Below are 14,016 nucleotides of genomic sequence, written 5' to 3'. Positions count from 1 at the left end.
TGATAACTGGACACTGAATTTGTGAGGGTTTGTTGTTGTTGTTTTTGTTTGTTTGCTTCTTTTGGTTTTTGTTTTTTTTAGATGGCATTCATCTGAAGTCTTGAAACACCTAGTTAAAGAGACAAAATTACTGAAGTAGAGGTATAATAGGATTTGCTCTTCTCAAAATAGGAAAATAGGACAGTAACTGCAGCAGTGCTTGCAGGTGTTCATTTTCCATGGAATGACACCTTTATTTTCACAGGCTGCACTCCAGTATGCAGCTACTAAATATTTTGGGAGTGTTTACCATATCAGCAATTGGGGAGGGTGGAAGGAAGGCAAGAAAATAAAGGAAAAACAAATACGTATTTGCCCTAAAAGTTAAAGCTTCACAAATAAGAAAAAACAGGTATTTAAGAAACAAAAGTTAAACACCAAAATCCAAGAAATGTATTTTTGAGTTTTGAGATAAGTAGTAACAAAGGCTAACAGACTTTCATCTTAAGTATACATGATACAGTTACAGTGCACCAAAAAATGGGCTCCTCATATTCCAGGTACAAGTCAAAATTAACAAAATCTTAGTTTCCTCTTTTTTGCCACTAAAAATGAGCAAGAAAATTAAAAGCACACACATAACAGCTCATCTTAACTAAGTTTAACAGAATTTGCAACAGATAAAATCCTAAACAACACACAAGTAGAGAGCATGCCAGATGCTAAAAGCCTCCTTGCAAGTTCTTCAGTCAAAGTGATATTAATGCTCAGGAAGCTGGAAGAAACTATAATAAAAGTTAAACATCACTGCAAGATGAGGTCAGTTATATCCTCTTGAATACGAAGGAATATACTCCCAGGTAAAATGGATACAACACACTTTTAACCTTTCCCAAATTGGTAACTATCTCAAGACAAAATATCATTAGGTATACAACCTAGCTCAGTATCATTAGATTTGGTTTTCAATATTCATTGTGATAGATAGCAATTCACCCATCAACGTTAAAAGCTGCACTTTCATTATCAAAAAATAGCTAAATTTGTCATGTACAGCATCATCAGTAACAAGTTATTCAACAAGTGTTGTCAGAAGTGGCTTTCAGATTATTAGGCCAGTACTTTCGATATCTGAGCCTACAGTAAAATGTGCTTCAGATGTTCTTAACCTAAAACACCAGTGTTAAATGCAATAGTCTTGTTCACCTATACAGTCTTCGTTTTATCCTGCTAACAAATAGTTTCATAAAAATACGTTGCTACATTTGAATTATACTTTTGGTAATTCCTATTCAGTGATACCATGAACACAACTGGATTCTGAATGTCAGCTGTACAGGAAACAAAATCCCTACTACAGTAATGTTAGGAATGGCATCTGTTGAATACACTTAAAGTAACATCTATCATTAGCCAAACCTGATGGGGCACATCTGGAAACTGTTTGCTTTTGTGTTTTTGTTTTTTTCTTTTTTTAATTTACTTATGCAATAATTTGAAAATATTAAGTTTCCTGAGAAAGTACATACTTTTGTGATTAAGAGAAGACTTTTAAAATGAACACTGATGTCCATAATCAACTCTCTGGGCTTCTCTCATATCATCAGAACACAGCAATTCAGACTTGTCATCATGTTCAGAGAGTATATGAAAGGTTACTGGAGAAGGGGATATGAAAGATGGGGTGGGGGATACAAGTTTAATAAAGCCTCAAACTCAAGCCATTGGTCAAAATATGCCTGCACAGTCAGTATTTCAGATTACTCTTACAAATCCAAGCCTGACATTTGGGCTTAGGAACTCCATTTGCTATGACACTTAATTTCTTTCACCTCACCCTTTAAGGAGGTCTCTGACTTCACCTTTGACAGAGCAAACACGTGCCTATAATGTTTCTGAGAAGGGCAAAATTCTGATCCTTCAGCCAATACCTATACATACAAAGCAACAAACAGAATTGGTCCCCTTAAGAGTCTCAACTTGAACTGTGCTAATTTGAGGACTTTGACTGTAGCATGTATAACCACATCAGTCCTGCCTGCACGGCTACCCAGCTCTGATCCCCAGAAGTGCCCTGGAATCCACAGATGGGCTATGTGCGAAAAGAATGAAGTATCGAGTGACTGGAGAACTTGGCCTTAAGCTACCAAGCTCACTTTTCCCAGAGAGAGAGAAAGTGAGAGAAAGAGAATGCAGAAACAAAAAATAGATGCCAGTAATTCATTGATAGAGGGTGCGATGGTTCTGTGTACTTCCAGGTACAAAGATTTCCGTTGTATTTCAAAGACTTCAACTGCTTCCATGGATAACAGAAAAACTGCATTTGATAGAAGAGAACATCATAAGTATATGTGACAGAAAACACAACTTGACCACCTCATTAAGAATCTGCATTGTCTTCAAGCATAGTAACAGTCATATGACAAGGGTAGCCCTATCTTCTCAAAATACGATCAAAAAGCTTTCTTTACTTGAATGCTACTGCAGTCCTTCTTACAAATATCAAGTGTAAACCAGTTTTGCAGTGTATATGCAGTCTTCCACATTACCCAGAGATGCACTTTTCCAAGTTGTAAACCTAAATCCTTACATCCTAGACGTAACCTAGGGCCCTAGCAAGTTAAAAACCATTTTTCTTAGTGTTCAGGATCCTGTAGTTGCTACTGAGCCCTGTCAACAATCTTCATTTTGCACTTCTATCTTGTGTGATTGTTAGCAACACCTTAATAAACAAACAGTAAGCACAAACACCATTGCACAGCTATTCCAGTAGGACTAGAACTTGGAACAACTCCATTCAATGAGAGATGGTATCAACACACTTCAAATGAAGTTAGAAGCATGGAAACCTCCTCCTATCTACACTTTGTTTTATGTAACACTAAGTTGCTATGTATTTGAAACCATTAAACAGAAGACACAGCAGGACAACAGAACATACATGGAAAAATGAGATTCTTTTCCTCTTTTCCTGATTTGGGGATTTCAAAGCCATGTTACTAAAAATTCATTTTCTGCACTACCTGGTGAGCACTGCCTTTGGCCTATATATTTATTCCAAACACCCAAGGAAGACTGCTTCTTTGTTTAGCTGCATGAGACATTAACTATTGCAAGACTTGCTGCCGAACAAGCCAAGAGACCACTTGAAACCACTAGCTGTCAATATAAGCAAACTTAAATTGTTATCTATTATACTCATAAGCTGTAGCACTTTGCAGACTTTTCCAGACCGTCTCAGAGCAGTATAACCATCAGCTTATTTCCTCCAGCGCAAGAAAATCAGACTCCTCTAAAGCAAATGCATTTCAAATGCTTTAGTTCTTTACTCATCCCACTAGGAAGACACACCACTATATCATTCATTTGCAGTATAACATTCAGATGAGAGAACCTTAAGATCAAGGCTCTGCCAATTTTTATTATTAAACAATTAGATGGTTAAGCACACTGTCTTTAAACTCCACCCCCCTTGAGTGGAAACAACAGCCACTATCTGCTCATGCATGTATCGGACAGATAATTTCAAGTTTACATAATATAGAAATCATCTTTGTCAGAACTTCTGTTATAATCAAAACCTTCCTAAGGGTATCCTCTTTACATAAAGGATTTTGCTGAAGAGGTGAGAACCTTTTCCCTTCTGTGTGCCAAAGAAAGCCTTCCAAAGTAGATGCAACTAAACAAGGAGAAACAAAGGCCTTAGTCTCCAGACATCTAACTGTGGATGGCTCCAGAAAGCTGGTTATATGTCCCCGGACACCACACACTTAACAGAGGCCAATGCTTATTGATTGTGTGCCCTTGATCCCCACTTCATTTCTTGAATAAAAATCAAAGCTGCAATGGAAACCAAGGGTTGCTGGAAATGTACATTTTTAGCTTTTGAAATTCTGCTCTGAATTAACTCCAATAACTATTAGTCAGGACTTGCATCTTCCACATGACACTACAGCTTTTTTTGATGAATACAAACAGATTCTTTGTTATAACCCCTTGAATTTCTAGAGTAAAGAACTAGCACCAGGATACTGCAACACCATTCACATCTCACTTCCTTGTTCCCAAGACTTGCATTACCTAATCAAAGTATGCTGAACTTTAACACAGGTTCACTTGTTGACATTCTGGCCCAAACCATATCACCTGAAGTTTTTTTGTACAAATACTTCAGTCTGGCCTCATTTTGAAGAAAGAGTTGCTTTCATGCAAGTATTCCTTAACCCCCAAAGCACAAGAACCAAGAACGAGAAGTAAAGGCTAACCTCTGCCCTACTTGTTCCAGCTCCACTATCACACGTGCCCCTTGTTTCCTTACCTAGTGGTCACTGACACACTCACAGTGCTCTGTCAACCAGCACTGTCCAAGTCTAGATCCAACCAGCTGCTTCCAAGAGTCATGCTTCTTAGACAAGCTTGGTTGTACAACTACTAGGTCTTTATTATCGTAGTACTCAGTAAGTACATAGTTACATACTACCTAATTGTGTAGTACAGAGTAACAAGCATTTTCCTATTGTGCATTGGAATATTCTGTAAGTATTGTCAGAAGAAAGCTTTTCTAATTCTAAGCCAGTTGGAGACATCTCAAATATGAATTGCTAGAATTTCCAACGGCAACTTCCCAACAAGTACAAATGTTTCAAGTATCTCTAAATTGACCAGGCAGAAAAAAAAAACAATTGTCCTCTAAGGAACACCAAGGAAGGTGGTTTTACCTGAAGGAAGGTAAACATCACTTGCATAACATGTCTCCAGCATCTTGACTCACCTGTCATGTGAAGTAGCACCCACAGCTGCTTCCTGCTATTCTTACCCATTCCAAATGAGGGAGGGATCCCACAGAATAAATGTATAGGAAAACGTCACAAATAAAATAAGGTAAATTGGGGACTCTCCTCTTAAAAATAATTTAACTCTAAAAGAAAAAAAAAAAAGCCTTTAAGAAATACACGTAGGTAACACATACTCACTACAGAGGAACAAGACTTTCTAGAAGTTAAGATGATTGCTTTCCCTATCTGATCATACTAGTGCAAAGACTACTTCACAGGTAGTAATGCAATTTTATTTTAAATAACGAAAGATACAACTTGAGCAAGAAATTTTAAGCATAGAGTCAAGAAAATAAAAGATTAGTCAATACCAATTGCACTATACTGCATATCTTCTGTCTTTACAAAGCTGTAACTACAGTTAAAAGAAACACCTGCCTCTCTTTTTTCTTTTATCCATGTATTTTCTGTCCTCATTCTACATTTTTCCTTTGGTTTTATGAGGTTCCTTGTAAACAACTGGAAAAGCAACTCCCTCCTTAATCTTCCCTTTTTACCGAAGGGACTGTTATCAGCAATCCCACCTTGCTTCTGCATCCTCTTCAGGGACTGAAGTTGTGTTTAATTCCTTACAACTCCCATGACAGCTACAAAAAGCTGAGCTGTACGTGAAGAGATATACTTATTGGGTGGGTACAAAGACAGTATTGCCGCCTGATAGCAGATGTTTAGCAGGTACTTGAAACTTATCTTTAAGGGAAGCTCTGTAGCCTAAGGCAGGATGAAAACTACATTGTGTTGGCCAATAAAAAAACTGAGTTAAGAATTACTGTCCCTTCTTAGAAGTCCTAGACAAAAGAAAAAAATACTTCAATTATTTAGGAATGTTTATTTCTAAAAGTTTGCGTGACGTGACCTGAGGCCACACTTCACAAAGGTGTGATCATTAGAATTTGTTTGCTAACACAACACACAGGGGTCACATTACCTAACACCCCATTTTAAGTACAAGAATGCAAGGCAAGTGAAGACAAGGAATTCTAACCAAGTGGTTTAGGGCCCTCTGTAGCTGTGATTTTGTTCATCTCATCTCGCTTGAAAAGCGTTGCTGTATGTTGCATGCAAAGATACCATGGCAGATTTGTTTTTTTCGTTAAAAATCCATGTGCATCAACCAGCTGGATCAATGCACAGCTAGCAGTTTTTCTAATACGCAGCTATGCAAGAATACAGGATCCTGAACACCTCAGTTCAACACCTGAGCAAACAGACTTGAAATCCCCCTTCCCACTCTGCTTTGATCATCAGTATTTGAACACAAGTACTTCAGTTTAACAATGACTACAACACTACTCACAGCTTCATCGGTGGCTTCTCAGTTGCCATGTAAGGAAATGGGTAACATATCACACTAGAACTAGATCTCACAAAGTGAGGCAAAAAAACAAATAGGGTTTTGTTGTTCATGCGTAGTGCACACAAAGCAAGAGGTAGCACCCAAAGCTGCAGACTAAAATGAAGTTTTGGAAGTTAAGAACAAGCAAGTGATCTTACCCCACTGCAAGACCGTGAAAACCCAGAAACCCACACCGATGGGCTATAGCATGCCATCACCATCCCACCAGCAATTACAGAATTAAAAATACCTCATACGGTCAAGGCTCGTCAGACAACGAAGCATGGTAAACTGTATAAAGCAATGCTTTATCAAGACCAAACAACAAAGAGCTAAAGACAAAGTATTCATCGGACTAAGAGAACATGATTTGAACCTCCATGAACAAATAAATGTAGATAATTTTTTTATTAAAACAGGCACAAGTTACTAACAAACAGCACCCCTTGTTCCAGACTGTTCATAAAACCAAGTAATAATCTCTGGTTTGGAGCTGAGCTAACAGTACTCTTTGTAACAACCTCCTCTATATGGAGGGAAAAAAAAAAAAAAAGCCTCAACCAAAGGAAACTCTGGTATCTGGTTAAATCAGGGTAGTTAGCATGCTTAGGTAGCGGACTGCTTAAAGTGATTTAATACAGGCGTGCATGCACACACACACACCGAGCAGCTGCCGAACTTTGTGTTAAGATGACTCTTACAGAACTTCCCAAAGCAACTTCATAAAATGTTGATAATTATATTAAGCACCAGATTCCCTAACACTAATGAACAGAGCAACTATTGCAGAAATGGTTGGCTAGCATGGCCAGTATTAGGCCTGCCTGATTCCACGATGTCTGTCCCCAAGTGGTACAGCTGCTGAGTATTTGTCACCCAGGGTGGCCAGCAGCATTCTTAACACAGCATTGGCCAGACACCACAGGATTTGCCATGAATTACCTACAAAGGAAAGCATGAAGACAGATAATACAATTCCAAATGCATGGTTACCATGTTCCCCCCCACACACACAAAAAAACACATCATAACACTATTAGGCACACTCAAAACCCTGCACCATGAAAACTTCCCAGGTTTTATCTGATTTGCACAGCTGGACTTGTAAACCATACTGTGCAACTACATGGTCAGCTACTAAACATAATTCTTTTCCTCGAGATCATCAAGCTTCATAGTATTGTTTTCCAGGGTACTTTGGTACTTAAAGACTTGGTGTTAATGTGGGATGGTTTGTTGTGATCACTACCATGGGATCTCTCAAGCCTGGACCGTTTTCTTTCAGGAACAGCTATGCATCTCCCCATATGAGCTGAGTATCTGCTTCTTCTGGAACGAGGTGGCTGTCTTGGACAACACAACAGGGCAGTATAGAAAAGGAGGAAAAACTCAAGCAACCACGTTCTCCAACTACCACAGTCAGTGCAATGGATACAGGTAGCATTACTAGGAAACTATTTTCTGCTCCTGGGAAGGGTTTGTTCTGTTTAGCCCCTGGCCTTTGTTTTCTCGTCTCTCAAGGGACAAAATGTCGCTCACCCATATAGCACCTATGAAGCCATTTGAACTGATCCCATACTTCACTACATCTTCTACATACAGTGGCCTTAGACAAGGCCCATCTAACTCATTGCAATCCCCTTTCTCTCCTCTTGGTGCCTGGGCTTGTGCTTTCCCTAAGGCACAGTCTGGCCTGTCCTACCTCACTACACAAAATCCAGTTAATCACGCTTCCTTCACGGGTTTTTGTTCTATTCATTCAGTTATGTTTCTCTTGGCTTCCTCAGCTGCTTTTAAGTCTGGTTAGCATCATGCTGCAGCTGAACATGCAATTAGGCAATTCACCTACAACCACACTGACCTGGGCCTTACCTACCACTGCAAAACCAGCCAATGATTTTTATTATTATTATTTTTAATTCAAAATATTAACATTTTCCAGGGTGGGTGCATATAAGACCTTGGGTTCTCCTCTGGGGACTGTACATCTTAAGCTAATGCACATAACATTTCCCAGGAGTGCTATAAACATCACAACAAAATTATCTCATTTCCCACAGCCTTTGCTGTTTTAAAGTGAAGCTGGGCATTTCTCTCTCCCTCCCTGTAATAGTTCCTTCAGTGATATTCTGGCTCAGGAGGCCTGCCACTGTTTCTTTCTGCTTGACCCTGCAGTCCTGCTGTGCAGCAGTGGCGACCACTCGATCCTTTCCCCAGGTAACTCAGATACCTCTTGACAACGGGAAATGTTTCCTTAAACGAGGAACAAAAATTAAGACAAGAAAATTTGTGGCCAAAAATAGGAAGATTACAAGGAAACACAGAACGTGCAAGCTACGGGGAAATGTAGCATTCAAGTTCTGATTCCTGACCTCATTTATTCATATATCCATTTATAGGACCATCAATTAATTTCAATTCTGTCCTGTTATTTCAACGTTTTTATCACGTCTAAAGCACTGTGTTTTAGTTCTACACCACCATCACATTCCTACCACCATCCTTCCAAATAGATTACTATAGGTCTTTTCTTCAACACAGCTGAATTACCAATTCTGCCAGAAATTCATTCCCTGCCTTGGCTGCTTTCTTTCTCCTCTGTCTCTCCAGCAAGTACCACCTTGCTGTTTCCTGTTACACAGTACTTGGCATATTGAAATTGGACAGTCAAAGATAAGAGATACTTCCCATCAATGCCTTTAAGGCTAATTAATGTTTCCACTAATACACATTCAAGCCTGACTTTTACAACCAGTAAGTTTTCAAGATTGTTTTATGCTTATGTATTTCGTCTACATTTGAACTTTAAGTATCACATTCCAAAAAATAAAACAGCTTTCCCATTAGTACATACCACCTCTGTAAATTGACAACATTAAAAGCTAGATTCCAGGTAGCTGCAACAAAGGCAAATGAACAATATTACAGATATCAGCTCCCAAGAAAAATAAGAGATCATTAGACACAAATATACAAGCATACATGTGCTAAGAAAATCCCTATGCAGCTCTGAAGGCCTTCCTAAACTGAAGACAATCCTATCGTTTAAGTTATCACCCCACTCAACACTGACACACTACAGTAACAAACACTTCTACCTCAGCTGATAGAAATGTAAATTGTTATTCAGCTTGAAAAAGTGCATGTCCCATATAGTACCACTAATTCTTTATCACCCTAATTGTTATTTGCTGTGATTTAGAAGAGTGAAACCCTCCTGGCCTCTTCCTGTGTTAAATGTCACTTTTCTATGGAAATAAAATCTCAATGTTAAGAAAGCTGCCAGATAGAAAGACACAAGGTTCATTTACAATTCACTTCAGTTGCCACTTTCTTCCTGCTGCCCAAACACAGAAAGATGAGCTACCTACGGAGAATGCAAGTGAGGCAGTTTCGGGTGCCTGTCTGACCCACCTTGGCAGAAATTCAGCTGGTTGCTGCCAAGTAAAGGGACTACAAGTCAGAAGCCAACAGCGTAGTACTGTAAAGATATATTAAGACAAGACTTATTATTGTATGGCCACCCTCATGTTGTGAAGTCAGTCAGTGTGTTCTCTGGCTTTATGAATATGCTTTGGCAAAAAAGCACTGGAGCTTTGAGAATTGAGGGGGTGGATCTCGGGGGATGGAATACCAACTTGCAGCTGGAAGTGGAAAACATCAAAATGTTATCACAATTGCTTTAAGTATGCAGGCTAATTCAAACTCAATTCCAGTATAATCATGTGTGCACATAACACACCCAGGGAAATGACCCTCTGCCACTACCATGAAATGGGTTTTCAGCAGCATTAGCAGGTACAGAAATCAGCTTTCACAGTTACAAGATTAACATCAAAACTAACCACAGGCTCATCACCAAGCCTCACTCGAAAGGCATCTGCCTATTGCATCCAGAGATAGAAGGCCACAGTTTTCTAACAACTGAGCAGGCCCAGAATTTCAGCATCGTGTGGTTCAGCCTTGCATTTACAGGTCTAAGTAGCTCAGGCTACTTGCAACACAAACGGACTTGGATTTTTATTTTTTTTTTTGAAAACAAGCAGACTGTTTCATGACAAAAATAAAAATAAAAGGGCTTAAAAAGCGATGTGATGTCCATACTCCTAACAGTCTCATCCAGAGTCTTAAAGGCCTCAACTATTCTGCCTAACAGAAAAAAAAAAAAAAAAAAAGCTCTGCTGTTTTATTTGCATCATCCCTGCCACCACAAGTTCTTCAGTTCAATTTACTTATTGTTCTTATTACCACCTGTGGTCAAAAGGAAAACTCTCACTAAGGAAAACCTGGCATTCCTCTTTGGGTACAAACAGATGAGACTACCTGAAACAACTTCCAACTACACACAAGCAACATGTGTTCCGACTGACATACTGCAATGCAAAAGCAAACAAATGAAACCTAATATGCAAAATATTACACACTGAGACAGCCTCCCCCCCTGCTTTGCAACAACACCCAACCATTTTGTTTGCTCTTCTCAATTTGCATCAGCATTCTATTGTCTGCAGAAACATGTATAAACAGACTTGCCAAATCTTTAAAGGATTCATGAGTGGGGAAAAAAATGAATTTTGGAAAGCTGGATTCAGTGCTCTCACACATCTCTCCACTTCTTCATTATGAAGCAGCATCTGGATGAGAACTTAGCAAGAAATTTAGTTTATTTAAAAAAAAGTCAGGATGTCTACATATTTGGCAGTTTGTTGAAAACCCCAAAGTTTAGAGAGGAGATGAGGATTACTTCAAACATTGTTTTTGGTATTTTAATGCTAACATTATGTATTGGAATGATGGTTCAGCAAGCAGCATTGCCCACATCTCATCACACACAGTATTGCTATTGCAGCAGCTATCGGACCCTAAAATGCCACAATAAGGAATGGAGGTGGATGTCTACTCATGTCTAGCTGTAATGACTAATTAAGTGCTGGCGTTTTTGGAAGCTGCCCAGACCTCACATTTGCACAGATTTGATAGATATATATTCTATAGGTAAGCATATAAAGTGACATAGTCCAACTATGAATGCTTCAGAACATCCTTGCTATGCTGGGTCAAGTCTTTCCAGACCAATATCAGATAAAGTAATTTTTTCACAGCAAAAACCAAGTCATCATGAAGATTATGCAGTTCAAGCGATGCCACGGCCAGATACTTCTGTCAAGCCCACACTTCCCTCTCCAAAAATAAAAAAGAATTGAATAAACTGATTAGTGTAAAACAGTGCTGCAGTCATATTTTTAAACTACAGATGCATTTCCTAATATAAGTAGAATTTGGTGATTAGATTAGTTGGCAGATCATGAAAGAAGTCTAAGAAAAACTGCACAGAAAACCAAGCTCAGAGTTAAAGTACTTAATCCTTTGCAGTTCAAATGCAAATTCATGTTTCTCAGCATCTTCTACTCCTATCCAATCCATCACATACACACCCCTCAAAAAAACCTCTCGCCCTCTGAGGCACTACTACAGTGCAATGGCAACGTTTCAAATCAACTTAAATTAAGCTGTACCACATTCCATTACATGATATCATGCAACAGATGTTACTCTAAGAACACACAGGACAATTATTCAGAAGCATTCAGGGCAAAGTGCTATAATTTGGATGATAAAACAAATGGATATCCCACTAGAAATTGTTATATTCGTTATCAAGTTTTACACGAAGATTCAAAACTTAAATATTGACCAAGTTTGTCACGGCTAACCTGGAGACTTAGACTCACAACCAGAAACAAGAGCTCTTCTCCTATTTAGGCTCAACAATTTTGCCAAAAACGGGAAAGGTGGAAGAAAATTCAGCTTAACCCTCTAGCTCTGCAGCACCAGTTAGCTAAATGAGCTGTTGTTAAACTCATATGAAACACACTTGCCAGAAGCAAGAGGCTTTTTCCTAGCTCTGTGGTAGCCTTCAATTTCAAGGAACTGCCTCAAATATTTCATATTTTGAAAGATAAAGCAAAAGTAGCAGTTCATACAACTTCAATCATCATCAGCCTAGCTAACAGGTGTACCATCTGACCATTACCTCAAATAAATGTGAAAGTTTTTCACATATTACAATTTGTAAGGTATTCTTAACTAACACTGGAAACTTTCGCCTATACTTAGAACATGTGGACACACACATAAAAATAAATGTTGTGGAACATAAGCAAGAGCTATCTGGTAGATCTGTTGTTTGTTTGCTTTCTAATCATATGGGCATTTTCCATAGCTAATGGGCTCTCTCAACCATGCAGATCTGATGCTTTGAAGTACCACGCTTTCAAACCCAGAGTTGGCCTTCTGGCTTGAAATTTAACATGGCCCAAACTTGGCTCTAAAACACAGCTCTGTAAAATAAGCTTATAAAAGAGCTGGAGAAAAGCGGGCAGTTATTTAACCTGACAGAGCTTTTGAATCAATGAACATTCCCATGGTCTTTCCAGCTAGACACTGCAGCAGTGTTTTAACGCAAAACCCAATGCAGAACCCAAATAAATCAAAGCTGCTGGTCAGCACAGCAGAACCCCTCAGAAGATGAGCATGAAGACAGCAGAAGCCCCAGCTCCAGGACAGGCGCTGTGCCCAGACCATGACGGGTTTCACCCCAAGGCATGAGCACGTCCTGCACCCCGCAGCCACGGGGCAGGGTGGCACGGAAGAAAAGAGGGCGCCCAGGCACGTCGGGGGAGGCCAACCTGTGGTGCGGAAAAGACGCTGCACCAGGAGACAGTCCAGCAGCACCGGGCCGGGCAGCCCGGGGCAAGGGACAGCCAGGGAGCAGCGGGGCTCACGGACCCCCTCGCCTCGCCTCGGGGGCGGCCCCACGGGAGCGGGCTGCGAGCCGCTTCTAAGCGGAGCCGTCCCGCGAGTCTGTGGGCAGGGGAGGCACACACACAGCTGCATGCACGGCACGACCGTCCTTGGGAGGTCGTCACTTCCAACGTGCTGCGAGGAGAAAGCTTTCTCCCCCCCCCCCCACCTCCTCCTACCACCCGGCCGCAGCCCCGAGGGAGCCGCGGTTCCCCCACGCCCCGGCTCCGCTCCGGACCCAGGGCACGGGGCTGCGGCAGCGCAGCGCTGCCGGGACGCGGCATCTCGCCGGGCGGGCAGCGCTCCGCGGGGCTCCGTGCTCGCAGCGCGGCTCGCACCCGCGGGACCGGCCGGCGGCAGCCGCCCCCCGCCCGCAGCGGGCTCGGAGCCTTCCCCTCCCGGCGGCTCGGCACGAAGCAGGCGCCCCTGCAGCGTGCACCGGCGGGGCAGGACGGGGGTCCCCGCGAGATCCTACCGGGAACGGCGTCGTAGCAGCGCTGCCGAGCACCCGAGCCCGCTGCTCTCCTCCTTCCTTCCCGTCCTTCCTCCCCCCGCTCCTCCCGCTCCCGCTCTGCCGCCGCCCGCAGCTGCCGCCGCTGCGGACTCGAGGCGCAGACCCCCGGCGGGGAGGGCAGGAAGCGCGTCATCACTCCGGGACCGCATGGCCCGGCTCGGCCCGGACCGCAACCCGGGCCGCCCGCCCTGCCGGCCGCCGGCCCCCGGGCCCTTACCTGAGCGCTCCGCAGCGGCCCTGCGGCACCCGCTGAGGCGATGTGGGCAGCGCCGCTGCCGCCCTGCACGCCCACAGCCGCGCTTCCCGGCCGCTCCTGAGGGAGGAGGAGGAGGAGGAGGCAGGCAGGGGGAGCCGGGCACGTTCCTCAGCCAGAACGAGAAGCCCCGGGACGGGGACGGGAACAGAGCTGGGGAGGCGACGGCTGCCGCTAGGGCCGCCCCGCCCGCCGCGAGTCCCCTCAGCGCTGTGGCAGCGCGCGGCGCCAACGGCCGGGCTCGTGCCCGCGGCCGTCCCGTACCTGAGGGGAGCCCCTGGCACCTGCATCAGCC

The 14,016-nt window shown here is 42.4% G+C and overlaps 1 protein-coding gene across 5 annotated transcripts in view; it reads right to left on the bottom strand.

The window, feature by feature from the left end:
• TLN2 (talin 2) overlaps positions 1-13,847 on the bottom strand; it is a 228,742-nt gene extending 214,895 nt beyond the window's left edge. For 2 of the 5 annotated variants that reach the window (XR_013956084.1, XM_080607981.1), the window contains exon 1: positions 13,430-13,588. The gene's annotated coding sequence lies outside the window, so the exon portion shown is untranslated. Of the gene's footprint in view, positions 1-13,429; positions 13,589-13,685 lie in introns of those variants that run through there. The other 3 variants (XM_080607980.1, XM_080607979.1, XM_080607978.1) reach the window with 3 other exon arrangements.
• Positions 13,848-14,016: the final 169 nt, after the last annotated feature.

The sequence above is a fragment of the Anser brachyrhynchus genome (genome assembly GCF_964034855.1).
Source record: "Anser brachyrhynchus genome assembly, chromosome: 11".
Lineage (NCBI taxonomy): Eukaryota > Metazoa > Chordata > Aves > Anseriformes > Anatidae > Anser > Anser brachyrhynchus.
Note: the sequence above shows the minus strand (reverse complement) of the source record. Positions and strands in the feature narration are given on the sequence as shown.